The 11999-nt window shown below is 39.8% G+C and overlaps 1 non-coding gene across 1 annotated transcript; it reads right to left on the minus strand.

Moving 5' to 3' along the window:
• Positions 1 to 8038: 8038 nt before the first annotated feature.
• Positions 8039 to 8187, minus strand: LOC114236035 (small nucleolar RNA SNORA57). Its single transcript, XR_003622077.2, has one exon. It is a non-coding gene; the product is annotated as a small nucleolar RNA SNORA57 (small nucleolar RNA).
• Between the last annotated feature and the right edge of the window lie 3812 nt (positions 8188 to 11999).

Here is an 11999-nt window from a genome sequence, read left to right on the forward strand (position 1 = left end):
CTAATTCTTTTATAAATGTTTGGTGGAATTCACCAGTGAAGCCATCTGGTCATGGGCTGTTCTTTGTGTAGGTTTTAAATTGCTGGTTCAATCTAGTTACAGGTTTATTCAGATTTTTTGTTTGCTCATGATTCAGTCTTGGTAGGTTGTACGTTTCCTGAAGTTAGTCCCTTTCATGTAGGTTAATGAGTTTGTGGTGTATAATTATTCGTAGTACTTTTATAATTTTTTTATTTGTGTAAAACTGGTAGTAATGTCCTCTCTTTCATATTTGATTTTAGTTTTTTGTGTATTCTTTTTTTGTTTTAAATCCAGGGGTTTGTCAATTTTGTTGATCTTTTTGAGGAACCAACTCTTGGTTTCATTGACTTTTCTAGTCTTTATTTTATTTATCTCTGATCTACTCTTTATTATTTTCTTCCTTCTGCTAGCTTAGGATATTTGTTCTTCTTTTTCTAGTTCCTTAAGTTGTACAGTTAGGTTGTTGTTTTGAGATCTTTTTTAATGCATTTACAGCTATAAATTTTTCTCTTAGCACTGCCCTGCATCTCATAAGTTTTGGTATGTTGTATTTTCATTTTTATTTGTCTCAAGATATTTTCTACCTTTCCTTATGATTCCTTCTTTGACCCATTGGTTGTGTTTCCACATATTTGTGGATTTTCCAGTTTTCCTTCTGTTATTAATGTCTAGTTTTATTCCATTGTTATCAGAAAATATACTTAGTATGATTTCAGTGTCTTTAAATTTATTAAGACTTGTTTTGTGGCCTAATATTGTCTGTCCTTGGGACTGTTCAGTGTGCACTTGAAAAATGTGTATTCTGCTACTGTTGGGTAGAATATTCTGTAGTGGTTGATTTTTCTTAAGTCTTCTTAAATCTATAGGTTCCCTCATCTTTTTTCTTTTTTTTTTTTTTTTTTTTTTAGTATTTTGTTATTGTTGAAGCAGATCCTCTGTCCTCTAGAGTTTCCCACAGCCTAGATTGTGCAAGTTGTATCCTGTGGTGTCATTTAGCCTGTCTCTCTGCCTCTTGTATTTCCTGTGTGTTATATGCAGGTCTAGAGATGTGACATGATTCAGGTTCTTTTTTGGCAATATAATTCCATAGGTGATGTTCACTTCTGTTGAGAAGTAGCTAATTAGTTGTCTTTCTGTTTATATTGTTAGCAACTATTGATCTTTGTCTAGGCCCATTAATTCATTGGGTGTTGTAAGATGTTGATAACCAATTATTCTATTCTCTCACTACTTATTAACTTTACTACTTCTATAATACCCCTTATGAACTGTTTGGTTATTCTGAGATACAGTTCCAATTGAAAAGAAAAATCATTCATCTTAATAGTGGCTTTTAAGAGGAAAATATACAACATTAAATGTACATATTAATTGTAAGAAAGAGCCCTAACTTCAGATATAAAAAAGAAAAATTATAAGTCTAACATTTGAAAATAAAACAGTAGTGATGGTCATAATTGACCTTGAATAGTCAAAAAGACAGATAAATAATCAAAGACTATTTCAGCTGTTAAAGAAGGATGGGATGGGTCTAGTATATTTTAGAAAGGCCCACTAGAAAAAGCTTACAATGAAAAGCTTTGGCACTATGTATGTGTGTGTGTAAACTATACTGTACCCCAGTAATACTGGATAATGAGATGCTGCCATATGGGAATCACCTTTCTTAGGTAGAACCCTTAATTGTTTGGAACAAGATAGAGTAAAAACACATATGTAAAAATTTCCCTAAGTCTATAAGTTTGACATGCTTGAAGTTTATAAATTATCTCAGAATATAGGTTTGACAGAGAACACTTCTGTGTATCTAAAGGGTGTTTGCTTTAATATCTGATATTTTGTTCTTTCCTTTGGTCATATCTTTTCTTTGGTCATTTCAAAAGAATACATTAATTTCCTACCCCTTGGGGAGGTTAAAGGTATAAATTGTTTCTTGGTATGGGATTGATTGGTGACCATTAAGCCCCAGCATCTCTGTGTAGTTGCTTGGCAGTGTTTTTCATTTTGCTGACAATATCGTTAGTCAGATTTCCCTGTGATCATATGCTGATACCTAGGCAGTAGCTGAGGGAGTAGGCTATGTTGTGGTTTTATGTGGCATAGACTGCATATCAATTCATAATCCCCAATAATGGAGTGTTTTCATATATTGGCATTGACCAGCATGATCCCCACATACAAGAAATAGAACAAAACAGCACGATGGGGTAAAGTCAGACATTTACTTTCCTACAAAGTAAGGGGGCAGCAGAGTCCTAATAGGCTGTATTGCTGGAGTTTGAGGAGATCTATAGTTGAAGCTAAGGAGATCAACATAAAATACTTACAATATGGCACGCAAGGTTTGTAAATGTGTTGCTGTTGAGGTACATTGTCCAAAGAGAGTACAGCATCTTCCAAGTCTGTTCAAAGTGTAAGGTCAGCTGTGATCTTAGTACTTGTTATATGTTTGGGTTATTGGTGATATAGTAATATATTGGGCTTTGTGTGAAATATATAGAAAAATAGAAGCACTAGGAGTAGCAGTTTTCTCTTATTTATACAGCATTTTCTGAGGAAGGGAGACGTGATCTCGTAGACAGAAGTGTTCTACATTGCTGGGAAGGCACATTCCAGAAGGGGCAGTGGGGTATAGTGAAGAGAGCATTTGACTGAGGTCAGGACATGCTGCCTACTATTTACCTTGTTGCCTTGGGCTTCATTAGTATTTGTCTTTTTTTTTTTTTTTAATTGAAGTGAAGTTGATTTACAATGTTATGTTAGTTTCTGGTGAACGGCAAAGTGATTCGGTTATACATATATATACATATTCTTTTCCATTATGGTTTATTACAGGATATTGAATATACCTCCCTGTGCTATACAGTAGGACATTGTTGTTTATCTTAGTATTTGTTGAATTAATGGATGAACCACCCTCTTCCCTCCCTAAGCATTAGTTTACTCACCTGTAAAATACAGGTGGCAGTGTCTACCCCATATGGTGATGGTGAGGACAGATGGACTAGTGGATGTGAAAAGATTGTCCAGTTCCATTCAAGTGTAGTGTTGGCCGAGGAAGGAGAATGTTCCAGGTTCTAGCTTGGACCGTCTATTTATTACATGTTAGCCAAACTGTCTCCTGATCTCCACTCAGTTCTTTGGTTACTTGTTATCAGGAGTGAGGAAGCTGTGGGTAGCAGACAGGGGCGTTTGGTCCCTGAAAGTGAGGTTGAAAATTAATGGGTTGGTCCTTTGTTTTGGAAAAATCAGCCTCTGTGGGTTGAGTTGGTGTGAACTGGTTTTCTGGACCTGATCACACCTGCCTGATTTGGGAAAATATTAGGCTTCTGAAATTGCAAAGATGAAGACCTGTGCAGACCTTTACCAAAGTCTTTACCCCTCATGGCACCTGCTCAGCTAACCTGGTGTTTAACACCAACCATCTGCAAACTACTGTGATTAGAGTTTTCCTGGGGAGATCTTTGGACATCAAAAGTTACAGAATCAGAAGTTGTTCATCAAGATAAATTTCCTAATGTGTATTCCTCAAATACTTTTGTGTCTTGGAATGAGATTTTCTTCATTAGCATAATCTGAATGTGGTAGATGATGTGTATATGTACACATATATTTATGTGTATATATAACATTTCAAGTTACATTGATTCAGGAAAGTAGTTTCCATAAACCAAGCATGACTAAGCAACTGTTAATATTAACTGATTTGAAGAATGTGATACTACTCAGATCCAGTACTTCCTCTGATGTGATCTTAGTTTCTTTTTGCAGATGCCCACAGGACCCTGAAAGAATTAGAATATATTAGTTTCCTAGGACTGCCATAATAAAGTACCACAGTTCTGGAGGCTAGAAGTCTGAAACCAAGGTGTTGCAGGGTTAGTTCCTTCTGGAGGTTCTGAGGGAGAATCTGTTCCACACCTTCTAGCTTCTGGTGGCTCCCGGCATTTCTGGGCATTCCTTGGCTTTCAGCTGCGCCACTCGAGTCTCTGCCTCCGTTGTCACATGGCATTCTCTCTCTGTGTGAAAATTTCCCTCTGTGTCCAAATCTCCCAATGACACTAGTCATTGGGTTATGACCTACCCTGACCTAGTATGACCTCAACTTAATCACACCTGCAAAGACCCTATTTTCAAATAAGGTCATATTCACAGGTACCAGGGGTTAGAACATGAACATACCTTTTTTGAGGACACAGTTCAACCCACAACAGAGAGTAAACTGAATGTTTAAAGTGACACTTGGAAATTGTTTTACCTTAGAGGAAGTGAAGGTTCTTACAGAAGACTCAGGTCACATATCCTGTTGTCATATTGTGTTTTGAGTGTGATAGCTCAGGGGATAGTGCAGTAGATAGCTCTCAAAGTTTAAGGTCACACTCTTTTTACCACAAAGGAGGACTCTGATGGCATTGAGTGCTTTCCATATTGTTCATTTCTGATAAAGGTTTAAACCACCTCTTTTTTTTTTTCTTAAACATTAAAAAAAAAATTCTTTACAGCAGTTTTTACCATTGTGTTAGTTTTTTGGGAAAGCCATTAATTCCCATTGAGAATACCACTTGAATATGGTATATGGTGTAATTGAGGTCAAGTTCTGGGTTGGCTTTGTACATTTGATTTTTTTTCTGAGTTGTATGCTTTTTTTTTTTTAAATAAATTTACTTATTTTTGGCTGAGATGGGTCTCTTCTTTAAAAAATAAATAAATTTATTTATTTATTTATTTATGGCTGTGTTGGGTCTTCGTTGCTGGGCGTGGGCTTTGTCTAGTGTGGCGAGCGGTGGCTTCTCTTGTTGCGGAGCACGGGCTCTAGGCACGCTGGCTCAGTAGTTGTGGCTCATGGGCTCTAGAGTGCAGGCTCAGTAGTTGTGGCGCACGGGCTTAGTTGCTCTGCGGCCTGTGGGATCTTCCCGTACCAGGGCTCGAACCTGTGTCCCCTGCATTGGCAGGCGGATTCTTAACCACTGCACCACCAGGGAAGCCCTGAGTTGGGTCTCTGTTGCTGTGCACGGGCTTTCTCTAGTTGTGGCGAATGAGGCTACTCTTTGTTTCCGTGCATGGGCTTCTCACTGCGGTGGCTTCTCTTGTTGTGGAGCATGGGCTGTAGGTACGTGGGCTTCAATAGTTGTGGCTCATGGGCTTAGTTTCTCTGTGGCATGAGGGATCTTCCCGGACCAGGGCTCGAACCTGTGTCCCCTCCGTTGGCAGGCGGATTCTTAACCACTGCACTACCAGGGGAGTCCACTTTTTTATTTTAAGATTTATTTATTATTTATTTGTTTATTTAATTTTTTTGGCTGCATCGGGTCTTAGTTGCAGCCCGCGGGTGGCTCTTTGTTGTTGCGTGTGGGCTTCTCTCTAATTGTGGCGTTTGGGTTTTCTCTCTCTAGTTGTGGCATGCAGGCTCCAGGGCGTGTGAGCTCTGTAGTTTGCTGCACATGGGCGCTAGTTGAGACGAGCAAGCTCAGTAGTTGTGTTGTGCGGGCTTAGTTGCCCTGTGGCATGTCGGATCTTAGTTCCCCGACCAGGGATCGAACCCGTGTCCCCTGCATTGCAAGGTGGATTCTTTACCACTGGACCACCAGGGAAGTCCCTGTATGCTTTTTTGATGGCTAGAATTTTAGAATAATGCACTGAGTTGCCTCTAGGCCTATGGGGTTAGTATTGATGGACATTTTCTTATTTGAGGAATTGAAAGCTTTTCACATGTCCTGTAAATATTTATTTAGAGCATGCTTTGTACTGGGCTCTGGGTGAGTAAGAAAGGACACATTTTGAAGTTCATGCTTAGCAGATTTTAGGTGCTCAACAATTATTTATCGATGAATGATATTTGATTCCCAGCTCATACAGGTGTCCTAAAGCACATCTTGAAAGGTTGCCAAATAGGCATAATGATCAGGGAATCCCTAATGTCTTTTCCTGAAAAGATACTAAACAGGAATGAGTAAAAAGTAGAACTGTCAATCTAACATGGCAGGGTGGTCACGTCCACTTACACACAGCCTTTGATAGGGTTTCCTAGCACTTGGTTTCAGGTTATCAGCCAAGGCCTAAGAAGTATCTGATTTGACCTAAAACATCTCACTCCTGTCCATCATCTGCTAGATGACTTTTCCCTATTACTGGCACTGGTACTTTCTTGCTTCTATTTTTTCACTTATGTTTATAAAACAATAAGAGCAAATACAATAAAATATTCACATTGTTGTGAATATTTCCAAATAAACACCAAATAAACACTGTTACAGAGAAAAGGTTGTTGAGGTTCCTGAGAACGATGATTAGCTCCCAAGTTTCTCTGTGGGGCAGCTTGAAGTGTTGGAGCGATGGAGGGCGAGGGGTCCTGGCGTATGGTGATATGTGGGTTTTCTGGATGAGGCAGTCACTGAAGGTTGAGACGGTTCAAGTTCTAGTTCCAGTAATTGTCTTCGTGTGCTAAAGGAGAAGGGCTGGGCTCTATGAAACCTAAAGGTCTATTGAGTCAAGCAAAAAAATTCACTTTAGCAAATTCATTGATTCTTCAGTTATTCGTTGAACACCTATGATGTGGCTAAGCACTGTTCCAGTTGCTGGGGTCGAAACAGTGAACAGAGAGACAAAAATCTCTATCTTCTAGAAGCTTACTTGCCTACTCGGGATTAGATAATACACAGATAATTAAAAATACATAGTATGTGACCAGTGCTCTTCAACACTGTCAGGGTCATCAAAAGCAAGGGAAGTCTGAGAAGCTGCCGCAGCTAAGAGGAGCCCAAGGAGACACGTGGACTAAATGAAATGTGGTATCCTGAATGGGCTCCTGGAACAGAAAAAAGACATTAGGTAAAAACTGAGGAAATCAGAATAAAGTTTGGGCTTTATTTAATAATAGTGGCTCATTAGTTGTGACAAGTGTGCCATGCTAGTGTAAGATGTTAATAGTAGGAGAAACTAGCGATGGGTTATATGGGAGCTATCTTATATAGGTACCCTCTTAACAGTTTTTCTGAAAATCTAAAACTATGTAAAAAAATAAAGTTTATTTTTGAAATGTGTGTGTGTGTGTGAGAGATACCAGCTGTTGACGAGTGACATGAAGAAAAGTAAAGCCAGGTCAGAGGGGCAAGGAACACAGGTGGTGGGGAAGGTGAGGGAGGGCCCTACAGAGAAGGTGACAGTTGGGCAGAGCCCTGGATGGAGGCTAGGGAGCCGGCCACGTGGGTATCCAGGGCATGTGTGTTCAAGACAGAGGGAACAGCAAGGGGCAAGGCCCTGCAGGAGAGAACAACTAGGAGGCCTGCTGGTTGCCATGGGGGGAGCCTGTGAGACAATAGGTTGAGGTAGGGAATTAGGTCGGACAGGTGGAGGACGCAAGTAGGGGAGGGGGCTGGGCCTCAGGAACCTTTTAAGTCCTGGTCAAGACTTTGGCATCACCTCTGGGCCAGATGCTGGGCCGGATGCGGGCAAAGCTGTGGGTCTGGCCTTCTTCCCTGTGGCACGGATCCCACGTCACCGTGGCCCGCCTTTCACAGACTTGGAAAGCTACCACTTGAGGGCATCATTAGGCTTTAGAGCAGGGGTTGGAAAACTACAGCTTTAGGGCCAAATCCTATCCCACCCGTTTTTGTACAAAATTGTACGAAGATGAGCCTGTACCTTTTCCCTCTCTCCCTTCAGTGAGGTTGTTTCATACATTCATAGTACAGTTTGTAATTTTTTTGTCACATTCTGTATTCCATCCTGTGATCCTCTTGATTTCATAAATTATTTGTTAAAATTTGCATATGTTAAGGCTCACTCTTTATGCTATATTCAGTGGGTTTTGACAAATGCATAAGTGTCATGTATCCACCATTACTGCATCATGCAGAATAATTTCACTGCCTGGAAAAAAAAAACTCTGTGCTTCACATATTTAACTCCTCTCCTTCCTGTCAAACCCCTGGCAACCACTGATCCTTTCCCCAACTCTATGGTTTTGCCTTTTCCAGAATGTCCTTTTTTTTTTTCCTTCTTCTTTTTTTTCTTTCCCCTGTGTCCCGGCGCTTGAGGATAGAACCCGCGGACTGGAAGCCGCCGGTACCGAAGACATGACGCCGAGGGGGCCGGAGCCCTTTCCCTCTACCTCTGTACATTACGCGGACCGGGACCGCACGCCCGATCCCCGCCAAGAAAAGGAGGGTTCCAGAATGTCTTATAATTAGAATCATACAATATGTAGCCTGTTTAGACTGGCTTCTTTGACTTAGCAATATGCATTTAAGATTCATCCAAGTCTTTTTGTGTGCTCATTTCTCTTTATTGCTTAATATTTGTGTGGATATACTATGATTTGTTTATTCACATATAAAGGGCCTCTTGGTTGCATCCAGTTTTTGGCAATTATGAATAAAGCTGCTATAAACATTTCTGTGTATGTTTTTATGTGGACATACATTTTTGAATTAGTTGGGTGTGACTGCTGAATTGCATGGTAACACTGTGTTTAGCTGTGTACTGACCCCTGCTCTTTAGAGTATCATGCAAGGAACCTATGACTTTTGACAGTGCCATGTGACTACTCTTTTCTATTTCTAGAGACTTGATTGAAATTTCTCTAGAGGAGTTTTAAAATTCAAATTCTTTTCAGTGAAATTTAAAATTATGATGGAACTTCTAAAGGTAGATTCTTAGAAATCTTTTTAATCTTAAAATTTATTCCCAGTGGGTTCTATCCTGAGAACTTAATAGATCAGCTGTCTAATAAGTTGAGTAATTGAGATACAACAGTAAAAAGTTAAAAATAATCGTACTAGCATTCCTGGAGGCTTTGGGAGTGACATGTACATTTAATTTGAAATTGGGAGGAAAGTGTTTTGACAGACTCTCTCTCCATAGATGCATAAGGTTCTCTCCGTGTAAAGACATCAGAATCTACGTGATTTCTGACCAGCACTATAACATGAAACACGTTGAAACCTATTGATGTTAAAGAAGGAAAAATAAAAGAAACAGTAAAGAGGCTTGGATTTTTTCTGCTTTTTTTTTTTTTTTTTTTACATGGATGACCACAACAAAAGCAACAATGATTGCAATTACCAAACATGAAACACACTTATACTATGTCATAATATTGACATTCAGTCCAGTAATCCTCCCCTGTAACAGCTCCTTTACTTTGCAGTGAAAATTGATTTGTATATTCTTTGCCTCTGAGTCCTTGTGGGATTTTTTTTTTTTTAATTCAGACAGAAAGTCACAAAAATTATACTCATCCTCATCAGTTCACTCAGTCCCATGTAATTAATTTTTTTTTTCATCTTGATCTTTTGTTAGCACTTTTATGAGTTCATCAGTTTTTCATTAGAGTTCTGAAAATGCTTATTCATTCAGTTCAGCAGTACAGTCATTTTCTGCTTTATTGATGTACAATTATTGATGTGTAATATTGTTGTATAATAATATACTACACATATTTAAAATGTATAATTTGAATTTTGACATATGGATGTCAGACCAGCACAACAATAAAGATAACGAATACAGCTATTACCTTCCAAAGTTTCCTCATTCCTCCTTGTAATTCCCCCTTCTCCAAGCAACAACTGGTCTATTACTTTTATCACTATAGATTAGTTTGCATTTTCTAGGATTTTATATAAATGTATATATTATGTATAATTTTATGTAAATTACGTAAATGGAATCATACAGTATACAGTAGTCGCCCCTTATCTTTGGTTTTGCTTTCTGTAGCTTCAGTTACCCGTGGTCAACCACAGTCCAAAAATATGAAATGGAAATATTTCTGGAAAATTCCAGAAATAAGCCATTCGTAAGTTTTAAATTGTGCATCATTCTGAGTAGCACGATGAAGTCTCTTGCCGTCCCACTCTGTCCTGCCTGGGATCCCGAACCGTCAACATGTCATGTCTTGGTGATCCAGGATCACTGGAAGCAGATTATCTTCCTTTTTTAAAAACAAATTTATTTATTCATTTATTTAATTTTTGGCTGCATGGGGTCTTCGCTGCTGCGCGCGGGTTTTCTCTAGTTGCTGAGAGCGGGGGATACTCTTTGTTGTGGTGCGCGGGCTTCTTATTGCGGTGGCTTCTCTTGTTGCAGAGCACGGGCTCTAGGCGTGCGGGCTTCAATAGTTGTGGCACACAGGCTTCAGTAGTTGTGGCTCGCGGGCTCTAGAGTGCAGGCTCAGTAGTTGTGGTGTATGGGCTTAGTTGCTCCGCGGCATGTGGGGTCTTCCCCGACCAGGGCTTGAACCTGTGTCCCCTGCATTAGCAGGCGGATTCTTAACCACTGCACCACCAGGGAAGCCCAGATTATTCTCCTTTTTACTTATCATCAGAAGGTCAAGAGTAGCCTAATGCTATGTCACAAGGCCTGTGTCACAATTCACCTCACTCTCATCACGCAGGCATTTCATCATCTCACATCATCACAAGAAGAAGTGTGAGTACAATACAATAAGATATTTTGAGAAAGAGACCACATTCATATAATTTTTATTATAGTGTATTATAATTTTTCTATCTTATTATTGTTAATCTCTGACTGTGTCTAATTTATCAATTAAACATAGATATGTATGTACAGGAAAAACATGGTATATGTAGAGTTTGGCACCGTCTGAGGTCCCAGGAATCCACTGGGGGTCTTGGAATGTATCTCCTGTAGATAAGAGGGGACTACTGTATATTTTTTTGGAGGGGAAGCTTCTCGTTTCATTCAGCATAATTATTTTGTGATTCTTCCATGTTGGGTGGGTTAGTACTCTGTTTCTTTATTGCTGAGTAATATTCCATTTTATGGTGCTATGGCCTGAATTGTGTTCCCCTGTAATTCATATGTTGAAGCCTTAACCCATATTGTGACTGAATTTGGAGACAGGGCTTTTAGGAGGTGATTAAGATTAAATGAGATCAAAAGGGTGGGGTCCTAATCCAATAGGATGGTGACCTTATAAGAAGAGGAAGAGATAGAGATCTCTCTCTATGTGCATGCACCGAGGAAAGCCATGTGAGGACATAGCAAGAAGGTGGCCATCTGCAAGCCAGGGACAGAGGCTCACCAGAACTCAACCATGCTGACATCATGATCCCAGACTTCCAGCTTCCAGAACTCTTATAAAATAAATTTCTGTTGTTTTGCCACCTAGTCTATGGTATTTTGTTATGGCAGCCTGAGCAGGTTAAGATGTATGGATATACTACAATTTGTTTTTTCATTCACATGGATATTTGATGGATATTTCCGGGTTTTGGCTATTACAAATAAAGCTGCTGCGAACATTTGTCTACAAGTCTTTGCGTAGACACGTGCTTTCATTTTTATCGAGTAAAAATCTAGGCACGGACTGGCCTGGTATGTGTTTTACTTTTTAAGAAACTGCCAAATTGCTCGCTGAGGTGATTGTACCATTTTACATTCCCACCAGCAGCATATGAGAATTCCGGTTCCTCCACATCACTCTTGAGGTTTGAATTTTGAATTGCTCTTACTTAGGCGGTCCACCCAGATGTGTGGCAGAAGACTCTTGGCCTGCTGTAACGTGGCCAGGAGAGGAGTCCCTTGGCACTGTGGAGCCCTCCTCCCTCATACTCCTTATGTTCTCAGTGAGAATTTTTTTTGCGAATGTGAATTTTCTTTCCATAAGAATATAGGATGACTTAATATCTTTATCCCTTTTACTTGTCCTTCTTTTGTTGCTTTTCCTAATTTTTTCACTTGCAGACTTCCTGGGTTAACCCTAGAATTTCTAGACTGTGAGATATTAAAAAGAACCTGGTTTTTGAGTCACACACACCTGGATTTGGATTTGGGCTTTACAGCTTAGCTGTATGGCAAGTCATATGACCTGAGCTTCAGTTTCCTCATCAACTTTTTTTTTTTTTTTTTTTTTGGCTGCCCTGTGTGGCTTGCAGGATCTTAGTTCCCCGGCCAGGGATTGAACCCAGGCCCCTGGCAGTGAGAGCGCCGAGTCCTAACCACTGGACTGC

The sequence above is a fragment of the Balaenoptera acutorostrata genome, chromosome 19 (assembly GCF_949987535.1).
Source record: "Balaenoptera acutorostrata chromosome 19, mBalAcu1.1, whole genome shotgun sequence".
In the NCBI taxonomy this organism is placed as follows: domain Eukaryota; kingdom Metazoa; phylum Chordata; class Mammalia; order Artiodactyla; family Balaenopteridae; genus Balaenoptera; species Balaenoptera acutorostrata.